The 26,640-nt window shown below is 35.7% G+C and overlaps 1 protein-coding gene across 9 annotated transcripts in view; it reads left to right on the forward strand.

Annotated features, from left to right (window-relative positions):
* The window catches only part of LOC106026840 (histone H1.8-like), a 123,401-nt gene that overhangs the window by 32,440 nt on the left and 64,321 nt on the right, over window positions 1–26,640 (forward strand). For 3 of the 9 annotated variants that reach the window (XR_010045532.1, XR_010045535.1, XR_010045536.1), the window contains 4 exons: window positions 13,485–13,536; window positions 14,279–16,089; window positions 16,318–16,350; window positions 16,813–17,115. The exons of 1 other annotated variant lie outside the window; for it this stretch is intronic. The gene's annotated coding sequence lies outside the window, so the exon portion shown is untranslated. Of the gene's footprint in view, window positions 1–8,887; window positions 9,068–13,484; window positions 13,537–14,278; window positions 16,090–16,317; window positions 16,351–16,812; window positions 17,116–21,581; window positions 21,679–26,640 lie in introns of those variants that run through there. 5 more of the 9 variants (XR_010045533.1, XR_010045534.1, XR_010045537.1 and 2 more) reach the window with 3 other exon arrangements.

The raw sequence follows: 26,640 nt of genomic DNA on the forward strand, positions 1-26,640 counted from the left end.
TTTTAATCTGTTTGGACTATCATATCAAATATTTTTTAGGCAAGGTATATAAACAAGAGACAGTTTCTTGCTGTCCCTATATTGGGGATTCTGGGGGCAAAATACTGATTGATTCTGGTGAGGCTTCACCCTGGCTTACAGAACTTTCTTTCTGTGTCTTTACATGGGGGAGGAAGGAGCTATGATCGCTCCTCCTTTTCCTACGAGGACAGCACTCTCACTCTTTGGCACCACTTTTATAACTTCACATTAACGTATAACCTCCAAAGATTCCACTTCCCAGTATGCCCATACTCATGAGTAGATTGTAACCATATGAATTTCTGAGATCACAAACTTACTGACTCTCAATTTTTCCAAGGTGACACAAGGGAGACTCCTGGAGAGGAAAAAAAAAAAAAAAAAAACCACCAAATAGCTAATCTGCACAAATGGTTAAAATGGAAGCAAAGAAACTTTGTAAGCTCCTAAAATGGGAGTGGAACTGACAAACTGGCCAGTGTGTTTAAAGAAGAATCAAATAAGATCTGACCAAAATCAACAAAGCATGACTGACAAATTCACCAAAGATATAAATCAGGGGGCTGGAGATTTAGCTCAGCAGCATAAGTGCCTGCCTGGTAGGCACCAGGTCTCGAGTTTGATCCCCTGTATAAAAGCTATTTTTTTTCTCGCTATGCCGCTAAGCTAAATCCCTAGCCCTTTCCTTTCTTTTTTATACTAGCAGAGATAGGACCATACAGCAGAGTATCAAATGCTCTTAATTTGTTTAATTTTGAGACCAATCCAGATTGCCCTGGAACTTGAAACCCTCCTGATTTAGGCTGTTAAGTAGTTGAGATTACAGTATGTTGGCACCACTCTCAAAGCAAGAATGATTTTGGGGCATAATTCAGCAGTACGCATGCTTTATTTTTATATATAAATGTGCCATCAATTTTCTTCTTATCTGTATGTAAGTATATAGCTTATGCTCTGTATGTTGTCTTTATTTCCTTAAGGTTTCTGAGAAAAAAAAAAGGTTATGAAGCTGTCTGCGACTTCATTCCGCTTCTTATGGGGAAAAAAATGTTATCATTATGTCGATTACAAACATGTAGAAGAGGTTGTTCCACCAAAGTTTGCTTCGGTTACACTCCTAGAGCACCAGCAAGTTGTGTAAAACAGCGAATTCCAATTATGGTCAGAAAAATGCCTATAAAAGCCTGTTTTTATAGTTTAAGCCCTAAATACCCTGTCTCCCACAGTTATGTAACTCAACAAAATAACTATACTTATAAAAGCTTAAAAAGTTCAGGTTGCATTTTCCTATCATCTTAAGGACCTTAGGACTCTAAGAACAAAACTGAGAACATCCACTTAAAGTAGATACGTGTGGTTTCACCACAAAGTGGCAGAAGTTAGTTAAACTTTAAGGAAAACTCAGAGAAGGCCCAAGGCATCGAACTCTGAACTGTGACTTTAAAGGAGTACATTATATTTTAGTGTAGTGTGCTATTTCATGCCAATATCTGTTGAATAAACACAGCATTATTTTCAGATTTTACAGTCTCTACCTTATTAACTGAATCATTGCTATATAACTTATATATGCACTTGCTTTCATACATGCCAAGGTTAGGAAGTTTATTTTTGAATGGACTGTATAAAACATCAATACAATTATTTGGTCAAGGAAAGTATTCTTTACATTTTGCAATTCAATTTACTTTAGCTGAAGATTAATAATTAATTTCTGAATAATTAAGAATGTGACATTCTAACAACCTTCGCATGTGTATACCTTGATTTGATTCAATTTACTAAACTAATTTACCAAATCCTATTTTGTTACATTTCTTTACAATAATAATATTTAAGTGTATTAGTTAAAGTTCTCTAGAGGAACAGAATAGAGATTTATCAAGTAGGCTTGAAAGATCAGAAGCAGAAAATTCACAATGACCATCTGTACCATGGAGAGCTGGAAGGTCCGATATCTCTGAAGTCCAAGAGGATGAAAGTGCCAGAAAAAGAAATATTAATAACACAGCACCATCCCAAACCTAGAGCCCTGGAAGTTCAGTCTAGAGTCACAGGTGTGAATTTACATTGAGAGGTGAAGACACTACAGATCATATCCAAAGTTAAGACAAAGTCAGTATGTTTTCCAAAATGGGACCAATTCCTTTTTCTTTCCCTTTTTATTCTCTTCAAGCTACAATCCTATTGGTTGATGCCAATCACATCCAAGGTGGATCTGCTCCCCCCAGCTTGCTGTCCTTTACATCAAACATCCACGGACACTACAAAAACTGTTTTACAAATCCCTAGATGTTTATTTTTATTAGTATATAGTTGCAGCACATAATGTTTACATTTTTATGTGGAGCTGATAATCCATTCAAGTCCATATATCATGATTAATGATCACAGTAACTTAATATGTATTTAAATTTAAAATTATTCTGATAATTTTATTTGGTGTGTAACTATCTTTCAATAATATCAATCTCAGTAAAATATCTTGATAAAATGAAGTAAAGGAGCCATTTAGGAAAAAAATTGAGTAGTTTTCTGATACAGTAATAATATTTTTATTTCACATGTGAGACTGAGATGGGCATAATGGTACATTCCTCTAACACCAGCACTGAGGAGGCTGAGGCAAGATAATTGAAATAAGCCACAGTGACACCACTGGACTATGTAACAAGTTCTGGGCTACATACTCTGTTTCACAAAACAAAACAAAACAAAACAAAACAAAACAAAACAAAACAAAACAAAACTGAGACTTTGTCATCATTTGATGAATTATATCTGAAAGGCTGAGGTTAAATGTAATGTGCAATATATCATAATATTTCTAGAAAATTGAAATGACTGACATATATCTTGAAGTATTATTTATAGTAAAGAAGAAATTTATTTGTCTCTGTCTTTCTGTCTCTATCTCTCTTGTGTGCACTCTCTACCCAAATCACATATGCTACTATTATTTTAATAGCTTAGTGTCTAAAATAAAAATCATCCGATCTTCTAAACTTTTCAAAGCGTGTAGTCTTGTAAGTAGCTATAGGTCTTATTTTAAATTTGAACTATACTCTTTTAGTTAAAATTTTAATAGTGAACAGTTAAAAATAGCTTGCTGTATCCATGTCACTAAATGTCCTTCAAAATATGAAATAAAGTGATATTTGTTCTATCCAAATGACATTTGCCAAGACCTGTAAAGAAACATTTGCATTACATACCAAAAACTTTTATTAAGAAAATAATTTTAAAGAAAAAGGTTACTATAGAAATGTGTATCAATGATATTGTTGTTTGCTATGTTAAAAAAAGAAACTTTCCTTCCCTAATATTTCTTCTTTTCATTGGTTGGAAATTCTCCTATCTATTGGAATCACATCTTGTCTTAGTATCAAGCATAAAGTATCTTATAGGAACACTTATGTTTGGAAAGCCATCAATTTTATAAAGCACATTTTAAACTTAGAGAATGCATCTATTCCAAATGGCAGGCAGAGGATGTACATCTGAGGATGTACGATAGGATGAAGTCATTTTTCAAAGAAAAGGTGATCTATAAAGTAGTAATGGGTTGACCCAACAGAGATCAAGCCAGGATGACTGTAGGATGACTTGTAAGTTAGGAACGATTTGGTGTATGAAGTGATCTTGAAAGTACGTTTGCAACTGATGAAATTAGAGTATGAAGTCACATGCATGGTCCTCCTGCTTACCTGGGTCCTACCTGCCATTTGATCTTACTAAAACTGCAATCTTGTTAATTGCAATGTCTTCTCATATCAATAGGAGCTATAAATGCCTATGCTTATACTTTAAATTTTGTTGTTAACATAAAAAGAAATAACTAATTAAAAATTAGATGTTACTCAAATTTCAGAACTTTTGTCATCATTCTAGCTTGGCATAAGATTTTCTTGCTATTCCAGTTTTGTACCTGCACACGTAAATTATATTTCCAGAGAAATTAGTAAAGTTATTTTTAAAAAGTTACTGATATATGTGACATACAGCTAAATAAATGGAATTAAAATGATACAATAATAACATAATATACTATATAAAATAATACACTGGAATTGTGTGTGTGTGTGTGTGTGTGTGTGTGTGTGTGTGTGTGTGTGTGTTTGGAGAAATGAGAAATGGTAAGAGAAAGGATGAAGAGAAAGAGACAGAGGAGGGGACAGAATATGAGAAGACAGAACGTGAAACAAATCTTTAGGAAGCTATTTCTTTAATCAATTAAATATTTTTCTTGAAAATATCTCAGGAACTCTGCATAGTAGTTACTTTCAGAAAAGCTGGTATGAGTAGCATCTTTAATAGTGACTCCCAGAGAGGTATATCCTCTCCATCCAAGGAACCTGTGAATATGATCTCAGTTTGGAAAAAAAGACAGTGTTTGGAGACATAAATAAGAATCTCAGAATAAGATCACCCTGAATTTAAAGTGTGCCCTCGATCCAAATATACATGTCTTTAAAGGAAAAGGTAGGAATATGGGATACAAGGATACTAAAAGAATGTCTTGCAAAGACTGGAGATATAGTATATTGCCAAGGACCAAGGGATGTCAGACTCCACCAGAAGGTAGAGGGGATAAGGAAGAATTCTCCTCCAGGGTATTCAAAGTAAGTATGGCCCAACTGATAGTTTAATTGGGGGTTTTCTTTGAAGTGTAATGTGAACTTTACCTATGGTTACTATGTACACTTTGGTTACTATTTAGAGTATAAGAATTGAAATTTATAAATTAAATTGTATTTTTGACCCACATATATAGTTTTGGAAATATTATGGTCAAAGTCTTATAATTACTGAATTTCCTAATATATTATGGCCAAAGTCTTATAATTACTGAATTTCCTAAAAAGTTTCCCAATGTCAAAATCTTCTTATGAATAGCAGTTAAAAGTAAAAATTCTTGAATAACAATCACCAAACTTTTAATAACAAAGGCAAAAGTCATAGCACAAAGTAAAATCAATGCTTTTAATTGGGCTATATAGAATTTATACTTATATACATATAAATATATGTATTATATATACATTGTCAAGTACATAAAATATGTTTTAAATAATATATACATAATTCAGATATGTATACACATGCATGTATATACAAGTGAGCATCTCAGTGACACAGAACAAAACTTTCACCAAAATACAACATATGTTAATAACTAAAAACCTTGAAGCTGCAGAAATATTTTACCTCAAACTGATAAAAGCCATACATTGTAACCCCACAATGAAATTTTCATCGACAATTGGGAAGGAGAAGAGTGTATGCATTTTCCACACACCTGTTCAATATAGTGCTTAAAATTTAGCCAGGCCAGGCAGTTTACATCAGGAAGTAAGTGTGCTATGAATAGGAAAGTATTTGCAGATGATGTGACTACTTACATAGGAGACCCTAAAAATTCTATCAGTAGATTCTTCTTTCAGACATCGTCTTTTGTCTAGCATGTGTTGTAGCACTTTTGTTGAAAATCAAACAGCTATGGCCCTTTGGGTTTATTTCTCTGTCTTCTCTCCTACTCCACTCGTCTCCATTCCTGTTTTCATGCTAGTTCCATGTAATACTTTTTACCATTGTATTGACTCTGCAGTATGGCTTGAATTTCAGCATAGTGATGCCTTCAGCCTTGGTCTTTTATCTTGAGATTTAGCTGTCCTTTGTTTTTTCCATCCCAGATTAAATTCAGGATTATTTTCTGTTCCCAAATGAAATTTAATATCTTTTATCTAGTGCTGCGAAAATCAATGTTAGTATTTTAATAGTGTTTGCACTGAATCTACACACAATTATTGGTAATATGTTCATTTTAATAATGTAACAATTCATTTCAGTTTTCTTTTAGTTTAGTTTTTCCATTTTCTAAAGTCAGCTTCAGTTTTGTTCTTCAGAGTTCTGTAAGTTTTAGTTTAAATGACTTCAACTTCCTGGGTAGGTTAACTCCAAGGTACATAATTCAAAGCTATCATGACTGAAATTATTTCTTGATTTTTTTCTTAGCATATTGTTTATTAGCATGCAGGGATGCAATTGATTTCATGTATTAATTTTATATCCTGCCTCTTCATTGAATTAATTTATAAGCACTGAAAGAATTCTGATGCAGATTTTTGCTAAAGAATTAAATCATCTGTAAATAGGGATAATTTTACTTCTTTCTTCCCTATTTGTAATCACTTAAATTCCTACCTTGTTCAAATTCTGTCTCACACTTTCCATGGTTTTCCTGTAACCTCACAGCACCATGTACTTGATGGTTTGGATGGAATTCCTGGATCAGCCTGTGGTGGTTACCTAATTTAGTCTGCTATCGCTTTCTGAATATATGTTTTGTTGAAAAACAGTATCTTAATCTGGGTAGGTTTAAGTGACAGTTAATGAACTGTAATAAAATTAATGTCAGAAATAAAAACATAAATAACGAGCTAGATTTTATTTCAGTTTATATCTACATATTAAGTTTATTACTTCATGAATAAAAGTAGTTTTCACAATTAGTTTGGAATATTTTCTATGAAGAATAACCATCTGCCTAAACATTTACTATTCAGAGTGGTAGGTAACTCACAAAAGCAGCACACTTAAAATAATTTTTGACCTTATTTCGATCAACATTTCCAAAACATATATTTTAAATCCTGAAAATTCCCACAAAGATAGAACTTGCAATATACATACTCATTTTAAAAATATTTTTACATTTATTGGGCTATACCCAATATAAAACAAAAATGTAAATCATTTACTTGTTTCAGCTAATTGGTTTACATGTAGGTATATGGCTGGCAGATCATTATCATAATCAAATATTGATGATATACATTCTCTGCTAAAATGTTCATTAACCTCTATGTAATTTGTTTTTAATAAACATCAAGGCAATTTCAGCCATAACAAATTAAATTATATTTCCAATAGATCAATCTAAATGTTTACATAAAACTATTTTTGCCTGTCTTTATTTAGGAATCATAGTTAATTTGACATCCACTTATGTTATGATAAGAATTCATTATTCTTATTTTGGTGAAATATATGATCAGATAGTTTCTGAATTTATGTATGGGGTTGTATGCTGGCTTTTGAAGTCTTTGTATATATTCGAGATACAAGTCAGTATATATTCTCAATATGTATTTTATCCTATCTGTGATTTGATACATCTGTTTCTCATCTGCTGATTCCCCTTTCATTTTCTTATTAGTGACACTCCCTTTAATAATGATATCAATTTTATGATAAAATGCATTGGGTTAAAACTATTTTAAGAAGTATGAAAACAAATTAAGGAAATAAAGATGGTTACACTTCATAATTTTCAACTCAAAGTCTATAATATAATTCATGTAACATTTGTAGCATCAGTATCGAACAGTGAGATCTCTTCCATAAAGATGATATTATTCACAATTATTTATAAGGAAGCTGTTCAATGACTGCTGCCTTTTAAAATCTTTTTTAATTTCACTGAACATTTATGTAAGCAAATTTAAGTGAACACTATTATACATAATTATCAAAAATTGTTTGAATTAAGTTCCTGTACAACTATAGAAAATTTGAACTTGTGAAGTTTTTGGGCACAAGAGAAAAAATGTTTCAGTATACATAGTTTTCTGCTAGTGCGGGTAAAACAATTTTGATAAGCTATTGCTCGATGCTATGTCATGTAATTCCCAAAGAAGCAATGGGTAAAACTGTTTAGAATAGTTTATTTTTAATGTCAACTTCCTACTTTAAGTATTCTTTCATGATGAATTACAAAGGTCCTTTATACAATAATATTTTATTTTTATTTATAAGAACCAGAGCAATGTTATAGAAGGTGGATTTCCTGTAGAAAAAATAAGCAGTAGAGCTTAGTTCTGGTTGTTTTACTCTTTTTGTAAAGTTTTTATTTGTTTTCATTTATTAAATAATGTGAATATACTGACAAAAGATACGTTTTCATAAAATTTCCTGCATTGGTAATTTTTTTAACTCAGCAATTTTAATGACCTTCTGTCTCCTGAAAACTTTTGTCCAAATAAAATTTCCTTGGAAATAATCCAAAATATATCAATTGTAAGGCCAAAATTTGTTCTTTATTTATTACTTTTATGCTTCCTCTCAAGTCTGCTGTCCAAACCTTTCTGCAGTTTGTGAAGAAATATACAGACAGTAAGTCTAAATCAAGTATTTATCTTATATTCAAGAAAATTTCATACAACCTAATAGTTTGACTGAAATGATAACTTTAATATTTTCTAGACATTTACAAAGCTGGATTGAGAGTATAAGGTATCAAGTAATTGAATATGGCCTATAAAAGCAGTGATAGCATTTAAGAAATCTCAGACTGTTATATATATTTAAAGCCATTGAACTCAGAGTCAGTAATAAAAGATTTTGTGAGACAAATAAAATTGTAAAGATCAAGCAACATGTAGTTAGGTAAGTCATCCTCATATATCATCCAGTCTTATACCGATAAGGTGATATATTTACTCCTTAAGAAATAACTTAGAAAAAAAAGAAATAATTTAGAAAATTCTTAAATTTTTCATGTAACATCCAAAGGAAAACTTTATACTATGCATTTCATGTCTGTCTACATCTCATTTTTAACAAAAAATAAAAGTATTTTATCTCTTTTAATATTATTGATAACATAATACAAACAACTTCGTATTTGAACTTGAAGCACCATTTAATCATTGAAGCATGTGGTGGATAGTACATATGGTTTGTGGTGAGGCCTCTTAAATATATACTTAATAAATTTTATAACTTAAAAGACAAAAAGTCAAGAAGTCTAAAATTCATTTATAATTCTATTGCTTATTTTCTGTTTGATGTGTTAATTTCCCAGACATTTGTTGTGGCTCGTACCTAGACATCACGTCACATCCTCATGCAGTCATAGGTTAAGCTTTTGGGACACAGATGAATCTAAGACGTGTGCTGCTGGCATCAAGGATGTGATATTGGGATTGATTCATGGAGCCATGCTAGGATGAAGGATGCCTCACCTTGGGTGTGAATGCTAAGGGTGGGTAGCCTGAATAAGATATAGCAGATAGAAAGAGGGTACTTGTTGTGAGCTGCTTCTCATTTACTTCACTGTTTGATGTCTTCTGCCCACCATGACCTTTTCCTCCTGTGAGTTGCCCCTCTGCCATGCTACCCTGCCTTGGAACCAGCCAACTATGAACTGAAGCCTCTACAAACCATGAGCCAAATAGACCTTTCTTCTTTGAACTTTGGGTGTCAGGCATTTTGTTTCAGCAATAAGAAAAGTAACTAATACAATATTCATTTGATTCTTTAAGGATCATTTATTACTAACTTTTCCTGATTTATGTTTGATTGTATATGTGTTTACTTATAATATTAATATCATAGTCTTTTGATAATGAAGTAGTAAAATTAACAATGATATTTTGCTAATTAAGTAAAAATACTACCAAATATAATACCGCTGTGCATTAAAAATAAACAATATCAGTTATAAAAGTAGTACTTTGCATGAAAATGAGTGAAATACATGGGTTCTCCTATGTTAGAAATCAAAAAAGTATACTGTCCTGTTATTTTGAAACTTCACTAGAATGAAAAACAGTTTTTACAGCTAATAAACATTAAGAGGATACTATGAAAAATAGTTGATTTAAATTCCAGACAATTTCAAATCATAAAATATAAATTATAATTTTTACATCTTTACTTTCCTTTATATTTTCATCCACAAAATCTGTGACTAGATCTCCAACACAGAGTTAGAAGTTTGAGCCTCTTGACCTTACAAATCACTACTATTGATGGCCTCAATAAACTTCAGTGTAATTGAAAGATCATGGTTCCCTGTGTAGGTGAACAGTTTAGTGAATGCTTATTTTGTTATATCAAACTGGAAAATGTTAAATTATAAGCCAAGTACTTCCTGGATCAATACAGAACATGTCTCAATTATCACAGCAGGATTTCTCAAACTGCATTTTTTCCATATGGGTATCGCTAGTTATGCATAAGTTAATAGTAGCTTGATAATCAAAACAATACAGAGCCTTACTACATCTGTGGATAATGTTAGGTAAGGGTAACTGTGATGTTTTCAAGAAACAGTGACTTTTTAATAAACAGATTTAGCTGTATATTATTGTATAAAAAATATCTTCAGACATAACTGCTAGATGAATTTTTATTATGAAGTAATTATAGTTGTTATAACTTCAGTAAAATTCAGTATGTAGAATTCTCAGGCATTAAATGTTGGATTGTGCAGAATGAGGCAGAATTTTTATTTAATATTTATCAGTTTCATGGTAATTATACTCAATGTATTTTATGTTAATGGCTTCCACATGTTTAAAAGAGATTTTATCCACTGTTGAGCTTTATATATCATTTAGAATTAATCAGATGGGGATACAGCTCAGTGGCACCGCCCTTGCCTGGCAAGCTTGAGGTCATGAGTTTGATACCAAGTACCAAAATTAAATAAATAAATAAAAGTAATCAGAATTATAAAATACTATAATGATTTTGAAATTAAATATTTTTAGTTTTTAGACTTTTCATCGATATACAATCTATTTTAAAAGGAAAATTGAATAATTTTAGTAAGTTCCCATGATTCTTCAATCACTATCAAAATCTAACTTTATTACAAATATAACCTACCAGTAAGAAAAGATAAATGCACACTAACAGGGACATCTTTTTCCTCATGGAATTCCTTCAACAAGCTCCAACATACAACCCTGGAAAAATAATAGCATACTTTTTTGTCTGGTTAAGTCTGTCTGTTGTATATTTCATTTAATGGAAACATACAAAAGATCCCCTATCATAATTGATTTGTTACGCTTAACATGATGTTTACAAGGTACATTCATGTGATAGAACCTATTAGAACTTCATTCTTTTTTAGTGATGACAATATTGCATCATATTCCTATATAATATATTAAAAATTAATTCAACAATTGGTGAACAGTTGTGTTGCTTGAAGATTTTGCATTAAAAGGAAAATAAACAGCTCCACAGTGATAGCAGAAGACTTTCATGGCCTATTTCACTCTTATTGAAAAACCTCAGTGGAGTTTACAATAAGAAAATGAATTAAACATCACCACGGAGCAATAAAACCTGACATGGAAATGAATTTTTGCCTCCAAGTTTTGTTGGCATTTCTGTCTACTTAATTAGATGTGGAATTGCTGGTGCCTCTCGGTTTGAGACTTTGGGTCCTGCAGACTAATGGCAATAGCAGCTACAACCCCTCATGGTCTCATGAGGTCTCAGCAGCTGTGTACGAAGCTTCCAATTTTCCCTTATGTCAAATTTTCACATTTTTGTCATAAAGGTAGACACATAAATCAAAAACTTTGTTTCCCTATTAATTTTTGTAGCACTACTGTATTATAATTTTATACCAACCAAATTTCTTGATAAATACAAATCACAACTTATTCATAATGAATACGTAATACATTGTGTCATACTTTTTATGGAAGATGTGAAATGTTGGTAGAAAAATAAAAACACATGTAAGTAGTTACACTGATTTTTTTTATCTACAATGCTGCAGTAAATGTAAACATACATAAATTTTGATCTGAACTGCTGACTTCTTTCCTGAGTATGTAATATTGTACATATAATGAGATTTTTATTTCCTGTGACTCTAACAAATCACATATGTATTTCTTTAAATATAGATTGATGTTTAATATAACTGTCTTTTTGCTTCAGATATCAATTTTCTTATGCATATGACAAATGAAAAAAATTAAATAAATTTTGGTGTGTGAGAACTAATTGATATTGTTGGTAAAATTTTATAATTTTGAGAGTAGCAAAATGCTCTGAAAGGAAGATAGATAAGACAGGCACACCAAAGTATAACTTAAATTTTTTTCTGTTGGTTTGATATTTTACTGAACACTTTACTTTTTCATTAAACGTTTTTGTTTAACTTTCAGGAGTAGAAACCCATATTTGATGGTATTATAATGATACTCTCTGGTGAAGTCTAAGTCCTCACTAAAGAAAAATGTAAATGTTTAAAATGAAGCACATAGTATAAACATAATACTTCACATGAAGTACTTTTAGCTGACCTTCCTATTCAAATAATCATACATTCTACTCCATCATAAATACTTGCATTGTACTTCATTATAGCATTATACGTTAATAGATACAAGTATTTTTAAAACATTATTTTTTCTGACTTAGGGATGTTGTTTAGTGGTAAAACACGTACCTTGCATGAAAATAGCTTTTGATTTAATCCTCATTATCACCTTAAAAATTTATTATTGTCAAAAATGATGTCATAGTTTTATTGCACTTTAACCTACTGTAATATGTTTTCATTGATGTACATTTCTGTGCATAATAATTTTAAAATTACATAAATATTAACACTTTAACTAAATATTCTTACATTTATTCTGAAACTTACAAAGTGGATAATAATTTTGGTAAGCAAATGCTTCCCTACACAAATATTGTATGTAGATAACAAGAAACCCAAGCAGAAAGACCAAGGAGGATAACTATTTTTCAGATCATTTTCAGGCACATAACACCTGCCATCTCCCAAGCACATCAGACATAGACTTTAGAGATGAAATAAGTGCACTTCACAGATACCTAGACTCTGGTAGTTGGTTAAAAGTGTGCCGCTCTTCTTCCTTTTCTGACCACCTGATATGGCAGACAGTTTGTTTCAGTCCATAATCAGCTGGTTCCAAGGGAGGTGGCCTGACTGAGGGGCAACAGTTCAAGGCTGCAGAAGACAACAAAGCAACAACAGCAAAAAGGGGAGAACAAACCTCTTTTCCTCTCTTATATTGTATGCAAGCTCTCCACCTTCTGCTGGTCTAACACTCACACCCTCTGCCCCTCTCTTGCACAGTCTCAGAACTTTTCCCAAGTGAGGACCCTGACCCCCTGCTGAGTCCCTTAAACTTCTAAACTTTTCAAATTGACACAGACAATATCCTAGAGCCTTAAGGGCATGTCCTCTACACTGTAGGATGTAGAAGTGCTGAGTTATCCATATAAGCTGCTAAATTTCTCTAGTCGACACACTGCAAGGTTTTGGGGAGCAAGAGAGACCCACGGAACATTTGCTGTTAGTGAATTTTGCTGGATTGACATACCTGGTTCAAATTATTGTAAGTATTGGCTCCTACTGGCTTCTCCTCATTCTTTTTTCAGTTGGTGGTGACATTTTAATCACATGGTAGAATGGAAGTCATAGACAAAGCATTCGTGTGCCCTTTTTTTCCACTTATTGCCTTCTGGGAGATGTGTGGATGATGTCTGGTAGATGAAATCTTCATTCCCTCCTCTAAATACATCCTGAAATCCAAGGAGGGAAAAAGCAAATAGTTTTAAAAAATTCATTCTTTAATGTTTATCCTTACATTCTCTCTAACTTTGTCTCCATCTAGGAGTACCAGGTTGAATCAATAATCAAAATTGCTACACATATTTTTTGTGAGTGTAAGTATCATGTACTTTTCTCATAGTACAGGCAATAAGGGTGTAAAAAGTAAAATTATGGAAAAATATATTTAATTATACAGAATTCAAGGAAGTCAAGGCATAAAAATGGCATTCAAGAAGGAAAGTTACATACATATCCTATTTAGAAAAGAGGTAAGTTGTAATACTCATAGATGGAAACCAAGTTGTCATTGAATGGGCTCAGACATGCTAAGGGAAGATAAAAGGATTTTCTTTTCTGAAGGATAAATAACTGTGAGATAGGTCACTTTTTCACCAAATAAATATTTAAGCTATAAACAAAGACAATGTCCTTTGTGAGCACAGCAGAGTATCTATCAAATAGTTGGAAATTGTCTGAATTTTATGAAATTTAGCTAAAATTTCAGACTAATTGTGAAGTACTCTGGGGATAACCAATGACACCAGAACATATTCTTTACTACCTATTAAACTACAACACTACAAAGAATTAATGTACTTTTTCTGTATTTTTATAACAAATAATTAAAGCAAGTAGAGAAAAATAGAGGCAAACATAAAGACAACATAGTGCAGAGACATGGAAACATACAAGGTTTAATTTGAAATGTGACTTAGGAGGGAAATGATTGTAGCCATTTGACTGGACAGAACTAACAATACTTGATGATATTAGTGGTGTGTTTAGCTACTAAAATATATTTTGAAATTACTGTATTATATTCTTTTGCTGTTCTTACAATTCTCTTGTTTGTAGGGAACATCTATACTTGTGTGAGCTGTTCAGTGAGAATCTGTAACCCACAGGACAGGCGGAGAGTTCAGCTAAGAAACAGCAGAAAACAGAAGACAAGACTGCAGTGATAGACAAAGGTGGATATCAAGCCAAATGCAACAGCACTGCATGCTGTCGGGCAACAGCAAAGGATCCCTTTGCATGCAAAAAGAAAGTTGCACAATATGAAGGAAGCAGTAAAAATGAAATGAAGTAGAAGAGACATGCAGAAAGAAAAATGCTCTCGGATATGTCACAATCATCTTGATTCTTTACCTGGAAAACCTGTATTTTTTCCTTTGTAATTATCTAATATACTTTGTGTCAAAGAACAAGGACCTGAGTTCCACTTAAAGAAGATGAAGAAGTTAACAGATACCGTTCTCGGGTTTTATCATGAAATTAGAAATGAAAATTTTCAGTTTCTAGTAGTCATGAACAGAGAGCCTCAGGTAAGCCCGAGAGTGCAGGCAGACAGTCAGGATGCTCCTGCGCAGGCTCCTCAGGTGCAGCTGTGCTGGTGGGAAAAATCATGCTGTTTAGCCTAACAAGGCAAAACAGAATAAAGGCCAAGGTAATTCAGTAGAGAGGGTCTTAAATGCACAGCTGTGTCAGCTTCTGTCTCCTTCCCACCTGGTCTTCATTTTTTCTCTGTGTAATCTGTTTGCTTCCCTACTGGGCCTGCTAACATTATCTGATTCCAGGCCAAACTGATAATATTTGTTATGAGGCCTGCCAAAATTAATAAAATTTGAGTTCATCATCTTGGTGTTCCCTGAACTAAAGTTAACTACCTGTGTCAAATCCTAAAGTCCACTTGTTACACCAGCATCAGGCTAAGATGTAAATCTTCATTTGAACTAAGGAACAGCTGCACTCCTCTTGAAACTCTACATGCACAGAGAGATGTTTGTTTGTAAGTGGATACAATAGACAGAGTGCCTATTGGTGTTTTAAAAGCCAAAACCTGGAATACTTTTCTGTTGACTTCACATATGGAGAAAATTATGGTGTAAAATGTAGACAAGAATAAAATAATACCAAGATGAGTAAGTCCATTAAAAATGTAGATGAGCAAATGACTTTAGCGTTATTAATGCTGATTGGGAATTTGACTGGCCAAATGAGCATGTTTATACTTGGGACCAATTAAAAGGCTTACCATTTTAATCACTGGCAGAACTGGACATTCAGTGTTTTCCTGGATGACAAGAATTTTCTTTTGTTGTTTTTTCAGTTTGGCTTTGTTTTGGTCTAGCAACTGCACCAGAGTGTCCTCAGTGTAGAGAAGATAACAATACACTACCACAGTGTTAGTAACAATATCTTGTTACTAACATTTAGTAACAGTATCTCAGAGTCTCTCTACAGCTTGAGGGGAAAACATTGCTGCCATTCCTACCCTGAGGAAAATCTACAGTAACAGAATGTTTCCAGAAGTAGAAAAATCCTACCAGTCGGGAACCTCCACGTGGACCCGGCCTCTCAGCTTTTCCTGACTCCCCACCAGGGCAGCTGCTGTGTAGGATCCGCTGTAACGTACCAACGGCACAGGTGGTGCAGTGCGTTGGGGCTGGACTCATGGAGAATGTTCTGGAGCTTCCCAAGAAGACCCCTCCAACATTACTAGGCAAAAAGGTGGATCAGGAATACCCTCCTAAGCCCCGGGAACAGTTCCTCCTGAAATAATTAAAGAGACACACATCTTTCAGCTCTGACTTTTTTTTAATCAGCCTGAAAAGACCAGCTTTCAGATTCCCAAAGAAATTGCAAACACATCTTTAAAAAACAATGTAAGTTCTGATTCCACATAGAGTGACTGAATTGTTGAGTTACTCAGAATTTAAAGCCTTTGTTTAATTACTTGATTCATAGAAATTCCCTTGATTCACTAATATACAATTTAGTCCCCAAAGGCACTCTGATTTTCTATATTTCCCTCTTAAATTTCAATGGGTATTTTTCTATCACAGTGTTATACATTCTCTTATACTACCCTCTACTTTTTCTTTTTTTTTCAGTATGGGGATCAAACTCAAAGACCCTCTACTTTGGTAAGTCTTTTAAAATATTTGGAATTTCTTACTTGTGGTTATTTGAAAAAGGTATAACTGTGAAAACACTTACTACTTTTCACAAGCCTAAAAAGTAATATACAGAAAAAATACATGATCAATTATGATATTTAAGCTTAATTCATAAGGAAATCCCCATCACATTTGGAGGAAAAAACTAATCATCACACCAAGAAAATCCTGTCTTCTACTGTTTTGACCAGCTTTTGTTTCATAAAACATGAATTAAGCCTTTTCAACGACTCATTGCAGAGTCTGACATAGTGAGGTCCTCTAATGAATGCAGGGTAACAACCATCTTTGAGTGTAGGTTGTCAGTTGAAAGATGCCATTTTCTGTTTCTGTTTTGGTCCTTTGAGCATGATTTCGCTTCATGTGTGGCCCTACCATGGGCTCCAGTCTTCAGCCTTATGTGTGTATTGCTTCTCATTTCATCCTCAGATTTCCTAAGGATTTCATAGCCAAGCCTCGCTCTTCATTTCTTGTGGGAAGCCGCCTGAGATGGCGCCCATTTCCTGCTTCCGGGTTCTTCCCGGCCTGAACAAGCCCGCCAAATTGTCATGTCTGCCCAGTTACCCGTGACACTAGCCTATCAGCTTGTTAGACGCGCTTCTCTGTGATTGGATACTGCTTCCCCTTATAAGAGGTTGTTCCTGCCCCCAACGGGCAGAAGAGGAACCAACGTTGAGGGTGGCGGACCTTGTTAGGTCCGGTTCACTGTACGCAATAAAGTTTGAGAGCTGATCCTGCTTGAGTTTGGTCTCCTGTCTCCCGCGGCTCTGGTCATCTGGTGGCCCGTACGGGGAAAAAGGTAAAAGACTCAGCGACGTGCCTCTTCGGCCGGGAGGTGCGATTGCTGTCGCCTGCAGTACGACGGAGGACCTGGCCCAATAACAACAGAAGGCCGTGAGCACCTCTTCTCTTCACCCTGATCAGCTACGTGAGATACAGTGGTTCCCGGGACAGGTGAGTACTGGGTCACCTGGGTTGGGTGGACGCACCTAACAGATTTTGAGCGCCACACGAGTGGATGCCGGTTTTTTTTTTCTTTTCTTTTCCCTTTGCATCTGTTTTGCTTTCGCTTCGCTAATACAGCCTGACGGGCTTTTGATAGAGCTCGATCGGAATGCTCAGAGGAGCCCGGAGCCACTGCCGATTGTGGGTCTCGGGAGGACCCTCAGGGCTCTAATTCTGATTCTGATTTGGAAGGTTCAGAAGAGGAGGTTGTCTTCGCTAAACAGGACCCTCCTGCACAGCTTAAAGAGGAATTCAGGGCTCGGGAAGATAAAAAGGGGAACCAAACACCACCCTGCCCGAGCTACTCCGCCTTACGGGAGGAGCTTAAGCCCTTCCGCCCTTTGGCAAGTTCGCGACCCATGATCGCCCCTTTCAGGGCGCCAGGCCCCACTGCACCGCCGTGGCCGGAAGAGGAGTTGCTCCCTGGGCTGCCACCACAACCTATGGCACCGCCCTGGTTAGAGGGAGAGCTACTTCCTGGGTTGCCTTCTGCGCCCCCATCTGGGGAGGGAGGAGGACGTTCCTTCCACCAGAGGGTATGGTCGCGGCTTCCCTTTGAGTGTTCCGGTCTCCATGCATTCCCGGTAGCCCTTAGAAATTAAACAACTTAAAGCTATCAAGGACACAGTTTCAGCTTATGGGCCCAATGCGCCATTTACCATGGCGCTTTTAGAGGCATTGGCAGGTCTGTGTGATCTCTTCACCTCAACAATCTATTGGTGTTAACCCGAGAGGACTGCGCCCCAATCATATTTGGCAAACACACATCCCAGAATTCGGAAAAATATGTACATGTTTCGGTTGACACCGCTTCTCAGGTTATGTTTGCTTCGGCAGAACCTGGAGAAAGGGCCACCTATGTTATTAATCATTGTCTTGCAGCCTGGGCTGCTTGGGGAAAGCCCAATATATTAAAAACAGACAATGGTCCTGCTTACACCAGCAAAACTTTTGTAACATTCTGTCAACAAATGGATGTTGTCCTTAAGCATGGCATTCCATATAACCCTCAAGGACAAGGCATCATTGAACGGGCACATCGGACACTCAAGGGTGTCTTACAAAAGCAAAAAGAGGGGATAGGCCACGGCCTAACGCCCAAAGGAAGAATATCATTGGCACTCTTTACCATAAATTTTTTAAACCTTAATCATAATAATCATTCCCCTGCCATGGAGCACAATAACCCGTCCCCGGCCGACAAAGGGCTGGTGAGATGGAAAGATGTCCTTACAGGACAATGGATGGGCCCGGATCCAGTGGTTAGCTGGACCCGAGGTGCGGTTTGTGTTTTCCCACAGGAACCAGGTCGCAAACCGCTGTGGGTCCCGGAAAGATTGACGCGAGCAGTAAACTCCCCACCAGTTCCTGATAAAGCACAGGAGGATAAGCCCGCGGACACAAGTCAACTCGACCCTTCTGGGACCGACGCTCAGCGCCCGAGACCATCTACAAACTAAAATGTCTGGTTTGGAGTTTTTTCTATTCTGTGGGTTCCTATTGATCACCCTTCGGAATTGTTCAGTGGGGGCCACTTGGGGGGCCACGGGATATTGTAATGAACCTCAACCTGATCCCCTTAAACATACTTCCTCCCTCTTCGCGCAGCATCAACTTTGCAATGCGCTGCGTGCTTGCTTAGACCTCCGCCCCTTTATGACACTTAATCAGACACTGAAAAATACATCCTCCGCAGCCAATATGACCCACCCGCTTAACTCCGATGCAAACCCAGCAACAGGTCAAGGTCACGGCTATGACAGCCATGCAAATGGCAGCAGGTGGCCCATCAGGCCAGCAGGCCGCCGCATATCTCCTTCACATTGCAGAACATCAGCTATAAGAGCTGAGTGGGCAAGCCAATGACGGGTAAGACGGGAGACGTCCTCCCGGTCAACCTAAGACAGGCTCCACTCAGATATATATGGCCTTTAAGGCCAGGGGTCCCTCCTGGAGCCAAATTATTGGCATTGAGATGCGAGACCAAGGGTACTGCAGTGCCGTCCGCCCCAAAGGTTGGGGGGAAGGCAGGAATGAATGTCTATATGCATCGAGGTTCGGTTCACAAAAGCCTGGCCCTGCGAAAAAATGAACCACTCACCTTGAGCATGGTCCTGGCGCAAGGATATGCACAAAACAGGGTGATGCACAGCAGGGTATAGACCTCTACATTCTCTCATGCCTCGGCCTACAAGGTAGGCCCACTCCTAGGTGTCTAACAGCAACAAGGTCATAGACACCTCGGAGGGACCCACAGACCATCCTATTTTAATAAATAAAAAAGGGGGAGATGTGGGAAGCCGCCTGAGATGGCGCCCATTTCCTGCTTCCGGGTTCTTCCCGGCCTGAACAAGCCCGCCAAATTGTCATGTCTGCCCAGTTACCCGTGACGCTAGCCTATCAGCTTGTTAGACGCGCTTCTCTGTGATTGGATACTGCTTCCCCTTATAAGAGGTTGTTCCTGCCCCCAATGGGCGGAAGAGGAACCAACGTTGAGGGTGGCGGACCTTGTTAGGTCCGGTTCGCTGTACGCAATAAAGTTTGAGAGCTGATCCTGCTCGAGTTTGGTCTCCTGTCTCCCGCGGCTCCGGTCAATTTCTCCTGCTCCCCTGGAGCAGCAGCAGATTTGTGGAACGTTCTCAGGCTCTTTCTGTGCAAGATTTTCTTGTCTTGTTTTGCACTTTTTTTTTTGGTGGTCAATAACCCCACTCTTTTTCATACCTCAGATTTTGAAGACTTTTGTGACAGTTATTGTTTCCTTGCATGGCTTAAAAAGTAGTCATTTAATAAAACTTTCAAATCTTTCTTGGGTCCTTATTGCTTTCCCAGCCCATTAGGTTTTTGAGTAGAAGCCAGAACAAAATGCAGGGAAGAAGATGTAGATATGCAAAATGGCTTTCATAAAAGTGCCTTATGTCACATTTATAACTTCAATACACAGCTGATTCACAATCCGACAGCATAATCATTAAAGAATAAGAAGGACAGCAGGGACTACTTGGATGAAAGTACAATGAACACCTGTTTAATTTTCTTATCTGTAAGTGTGAAAAATGTTTAGTAAGCTGGAATGTCACAAGAGGAAGCCCAGAGAACACAGGGATAACAAACACCAGGAGGACTACGGAAGAGGAAGTTTTATTATTTTCAACACAAGTCTCTCACAGACATTTTCTTAGATTTATGTGTAAGAATTCCACTGGTTTTCCTGTGATAATGGATATTTCACATATATAATTTATATACTGATTTTGCCTCACTAGGTCTTTAACTCTGATTTTGAATATGAATATTAAAACATCATTGTAATAGGTGTTTGAAAAAATAATTCCAACTTATAATTCTTTTTAATCTTTTCCTCTTTGTCCCACATGTATGACAAATTTGCCATTAACCATCTTTAGTCTTTTAATAGGTAAATAATTTATTTCTCATTGTTGGACTAGCCTTGCTTCACTCACATCATGATGATACTCTCTTATAAATCCTAAATTTTGTAAAGCAGTATTTGTTTATTTCTGTCTATATCAATGGGAGATATTTGTACAATATTTTATTTCCTTAAAATATTTTTGCTTTGCTTTTAGTTTAAGGCTTTCCTAAGGAGGAAAAGGATCCATGATAATGTCATCACAGTTTAGTACCTTTCCTTTTCTTGCTTTCTTCTGGTTAATAACCTGAGTAGTGCTTTCTCAGGTCTCCAGATAGACTTTTATGGCTGCTTGATGAGGTTTGTGAACATGAGCTCTGATATGTCACCTGTGGGGCCTTGTTCTCTTTTTGATTCTTGACCACTTCTCTCATAGGTTCGTCCAATATCTCCTCAGACTTCAGGAGAGTTATTTTTCCTAAAACTCAAGGATTTAAAATATTGTATGTTTTGTTTTGTTTATTTTGTGGTATTGGACATTGATCTCAAGAATCACTGAACTATATCCCCAGCCAAATTTCAAATTTAATTTTTAGAAAAGCTCTTACTAAGTGGCCTGGGATGGTGATCCTCCTGACTCTTTACCCTCTCAAAAGCCGAAATTAGAGGCCTGTAGCACCAAAGCTGGCTAAGACTAAGGTCACATAAATAAAACAATAGCCATGAATTTTCAGGTGATATTTGTCTTGCTTGGTTATCGTAAAAGTTCTCTCATTGCTGACTTTGCAAAAGTATCTTTTAAATTACTTTGATCATATTCCAGGCTTTGGCACACATTTCATTCCTGGAGATGGTTAGAATATGGTGTTTCTAAAATAGAAGGACTTATCTTTCCTCCTCTGCTTTGCAACTAAGACTAGGTAAGTGGACAGATATCTCCCCCCTCCAACAACTTGTGTCAAGTGTTCCTCCAAATCTGTACTGTTACACGTTTTATAGATACCCTGTTGCCTTCTCCAGTGTTCATGGCTATCTTGAAACCTACATGTGGCAGAGTACAAAATTAATTATATCTAGTTTTATAAGCAGCATTAGGGAGCCAAAAGTAAATATACTATTTTCTGAGCGGTAAAAACTTCTCGTTTTAAAATTTATGACCTGAAATTTGTTCTATGAATATACCAAATTATAGATAACACAGGATGAAGAGGCCTCTTCATATCTTTTAAGTTATCAATCACAATTTATGAATCCAATTACATAATGAGTTTTAATAATTTTACATTGCCTAGACAGGTATCAAAATCATTCCAATACTGTGATTGTAAAATGGACCAATTTTTAAAACTATGACAGTTTACCTTTGAAAAACTTGAATAAATATTTTGAAAATCAATTGAACTATACTTATAATGAACAGTCCATTTTGGGTTATTTTGGAATGGGTAAATTTTAAATTACTATAAAAAATTTTGCATCATAATTCTGTTTTATATGCTTCCTGTCTGACTTTTGCAAATGAAATAAAATACAAAGTAATTTAGTTAGGTTTGCCTCAATTATTGAAAATTTTGAAATTCTTTAAAGTATGAAAGCTATTTTTAAAGCCACAATTTTTACTCAAATATTATTTACATGATGAAAAACATTAGTGTATTTAAAAGGAAAATGTACTCTTAAATCACTACATGTGAGTAGTAAAGATTCAAGAATAAATACTATAAAGATCAGAGGAAGACCTCACAAAATTGCAAATAAATCTGCTTTGTACATATTCTTTTCAGATGCACATAGAAATGCTTACTGAGTTTTAAAGGAATATTTCTATTATTTGTGATCAGATAATGTTATAAATTATTTCTTATTGCATAAACTTATTTGTAATACTAGAAAAATGAACATTTAATATATCACCAGCTTATTGGTGATTTTATTGAATCATAAAATCCTGGGCCTCTGACAGCCCAGTTCCTGGGATTGAGAGAGGGTCACTAGGGTTGGGGCAGGCAGGCCGAGACCGGAGGAGCTGTAGAGTGTGCAGGAGGCCGGGCAGCTCCTTGACAGGCAGTGGGAGCGATGACCCCAAACTCTGGGGCTCAGACTAGTGCACGCCTGGCACCGCCTGGGCACGCGGGGCTGCGGGACCGATTCTTCCAACAGCAACCTGAAAATGGTCAAAGTGAGGACAGGGCAGCGCTGAGGGGTCCTGGCTCCTCACGGGAGCCCCAAACCCTGCTCTGCTCCAGAAATGCCAGTCCTGTGTGACTTTTTCTTGCTGGTTAAAAACGTGCCTGCGCCTCCAGAGTCAAGGGGTGCCCTTCTCGTGGTTCTGAGTGAGTAGGGAGCCAAGGCCGGCTTTGGTGAGGGGGGCCCTCTTCCCCATACCCCTTGGCCTTGCCAGTAGTTGCCCTCACGCTATAGTAACATTTTTACAATGAATATTTTGTGCTTACTTTTCAACAACATTGCAAAATATAAGTACTTGTTATTCAGTGATAAAGTTAACAGTAATTACATCAAAACATGTTTTAAAGATAAATAAATTTTCTTAATTTATTTTAACCTGTTTATTTTCCTATTTGCTGCTAGGCTACTCACTAGCAGTGGCTGTGGCTCTGTCACTTGCAGATTACAACAGAGGAATAGAATTCAAAGGGTTGCTGCTAAGTTTGCTCTTTTCACAGAGACAAAGTTTGCAAGACTCCAAGATAAACAGTATTTTGAGGTGGACCTACTTTTTGTAGTTTCAAGCTTTGAAATCTACCACATGAAAATGTCAAATACTGATCATCATACAGCTCTCTGTTAAATAATGATTAGTGAAAAATTCTATTCATAAGTAAGCCCAAGAGAAGTTTTTTTTTTTTGCATTTTAATTTCACATTGAAAACCAATCAGATTTGCCACAGTCTCAAAGAGATTAATATTTATGTAAAATTAAATGAGTTCTGGTAGCTAAATGTACTTTTTGTCTAAATTGAAAATTTAAAAATTGATTTACAAATGCAACATTGCCCATGAAATTTAGTTATATTCAGTTAACTACATTTTAAGTAATACTACTAAAGACATTCCAAAATTATATGTATTTTTATCCTACTTTGTATATGCATATAGTACATATACTATTTATATGTCTTGTGCAGAATTATTACAAGTACATAACACACTTTAATTCCTTTTACAGTACTCCTTCCCTTCCACCTGGGGATCCCCTTCTCCACTGAGAAAGATCTATCCTCCTAATTCTTATTACCTATCATTTATTTTGCTTTATACATTTTTCCTAACTCATATAAGAAAAGCCATGTGGTATTCAACTTGTGCACTTGTTTAATGTCATTTAACATTTTGTTCTCAGAATGCAATCGTTTTCCTAAAAACTCAAATTTATCTTTCTTTGTGGCTAAATAGTAAAATGCTTATATTCAAAGTACTCAATAGTACTTCAGATGTTTGCATAATTTAAATTCTATTATTTAAAAGTAAAATGTGAATAATTCAAAATTTCTAAGTGGTTTAAAAATATGAAATTTTATATCACCATGGTAACATATTATTAAATGTACTTAATAGATATTATAACACCTAGTATATTGTCTCAATACAATATGAAGTATAATAGTAATTGTGGGATTTGCTTTAAGAACTGTTATTAGTCAAGGCTAAAAAATAAAGGAAATCATTGCTTTAGTTACTAGCCCATACATTCACATCTAGGAAACATTTATTTGATAACTTTTATTTAAGTTGTATATTTTATTGTTTTCAAAAATCTATCACTCTTTAATAAATAGGCAAATTGACAGTTTTTTTTCTCAGATTGGCTTCCACGTCTCCTTAAATATGTTTCATTTTAAGTAACAGAATAGCATGAAAGTAAGAAAAACATGTTTCTAACAAAAACTCAATATGGTAAGAATAGTAAATAAATGTGAACCAGTTTCTAAGAGTATCTCATGGAGGTATTAACTGGAATGCATAAATCTCTCCACCATAGTTCAGAAATGAGGGGCGGTGAAATAAATGTATTAGTCAATTAAGGTATGATTGTCAGTTTGTGAAAAGAAAAGGTTTAATTTTGCCGACAGTTTTAGAGATTGCAGTCTAGATGAGAAAGACTTAATAGTTTCAGTCCTCTGATGAGGACAGGGCAGCACAAGACTGCATGAAGTTTGTGGTGAAGTAACCCTGCTCGCATCGTGAGCACAGAGAGACAGCCTGAGTCATAATTCCTCAGAGCATGTGTTCATGATGACTGCACAGCACTCACCAAGCCCCAACTCTTGTTCTACAGCCCCCCAGTCTCAGGAATCACCTTTAACATGTGGACGTTCAGGGAACATTCCAGATTTGAACAACTAAATACTGAAATTGAATTAGAGGACCTAGTCTAAGAATATTCATTAGCTTTTATGTGAATTTGGGTATGTCACTTATTTCTCACTCGCCATTTACTCATATTAAAATACATATAATGATTCTGCATTCGTTTCTGCATTATATAATTGTTTTGTGAATTCAAGTATGAAAAAAGTTTTATAACTTGAAAACTAAAACTCTTATCAAGAGGCTTCCAAATATTAAACATATTTTTGTAGATGTCTTTATGACACTTGCACGGTCTAGGTTGTTAAGAATAAAAATAAATATACATTATATATGATATAGATGAATATATATATATGTATATATATATATACATATATATATATTCTTACTGAAAATGTTCAGTTTACTGATTGTTAGTGTTTAATGTATTTAGAGCATACAATATATTAGGTAGATAGATATCTGAATTTTATGATTGTTTGAGAATCACATTTGTCGCTTTTCTGTTCGGGGGCAAAAATTTCTCACATTTACAATCTAAATTCACAGAGCTTCATTTTGGCCCATACTTTCAGAGATTTCAGTCCCCCTGGTGGAAAAGCATCACAGAGGAAAGCTGCTACACTCATGGCATTTGGAAAGCAGAGCAGATTACAAAGAGCCAAAGAAAAAAGTTTCAGTGACTAATATAGTCCGCAAGGTTATGCTCTCTTGACCCATTTTCTTAAACTATACCCCAAGTCCTAAAAGCCCATTCAAATACAAACTCAGTTTTAATGAAGTTACTGCCCTCACAATCTAACACCTCTCCAGGGGTCTCTCAGTCCAGTCAAGACTACAGTGAAGCTCAACTGATTGAAGACTATCACTTTATCAATTTGACACTTAATTACACATCTTTAAACTATGATTAATTTCTCAATAACCTTACATCTTTCAAATACATTTGATCTTCAAATACACCATGACCTCATTCTTCTGCTGGTTCTGCTCCTTGCTCATAACTTTTTGGACCATGTTCCATTTTCCTGGCATCTCCAAGTTTCTGTGGTATCCACTGCAGCTTCACTCCACTCCCAGGGACTCAGCAGCCTCTCAGGATCTCGTAGCAGGCAGGGATGCTGGTCTTATAGTATTTTTGCTCCACCAGACCAATTAATGCATCATCCTAGAACTCCACCTTACATAATTTTAGCATGTGGATAAACTGTAGAAAAATGATTTGTAAGAATATAGCATTTTGGTCTCTTGTCCAATTGTCAAAAGAATTCTCTTTTTCCATCAGAAGTCTAAAGCTTCTTGAGTACAATTTTTATTCTAAATTCTGTTTAACATTCAGAGCTTCTGAGCTACTGTGATAATCATCTATCAGTCTCTGTTTATAGCTTTCTAGGAGTCTGAAGCCCACATCACCAAATCACACATTCCTCCTGAGAAATAGTTACAAAGGCTTCTGAGCCCCATGGTCATGTGTAGTTACAGTAATGACCCCACTTCTCTATTGGAAATTTTCTGAACTGTTCACTTTTCTGTTGTTGGACAAAACTTCC

The sequence above is a fragment of the Cavia porcellus genome, unplaced genomic scaffold (assembly GCF_034190915.1).
Source record: "Cavia porcellus strain 051 isolate PalLab524CR breed Dunkin Hartley unplaced genomic scaffold, mCavPor4.1 scaffold_34, whole genome shotgun sequence".
NCBI classification, from domain to species: domain Eukaryota; kingdom Metazoa; phylum Chordata; class Mammalia; order Rodentia; family Caviidae; genus Cavia; species Cavia porcellus.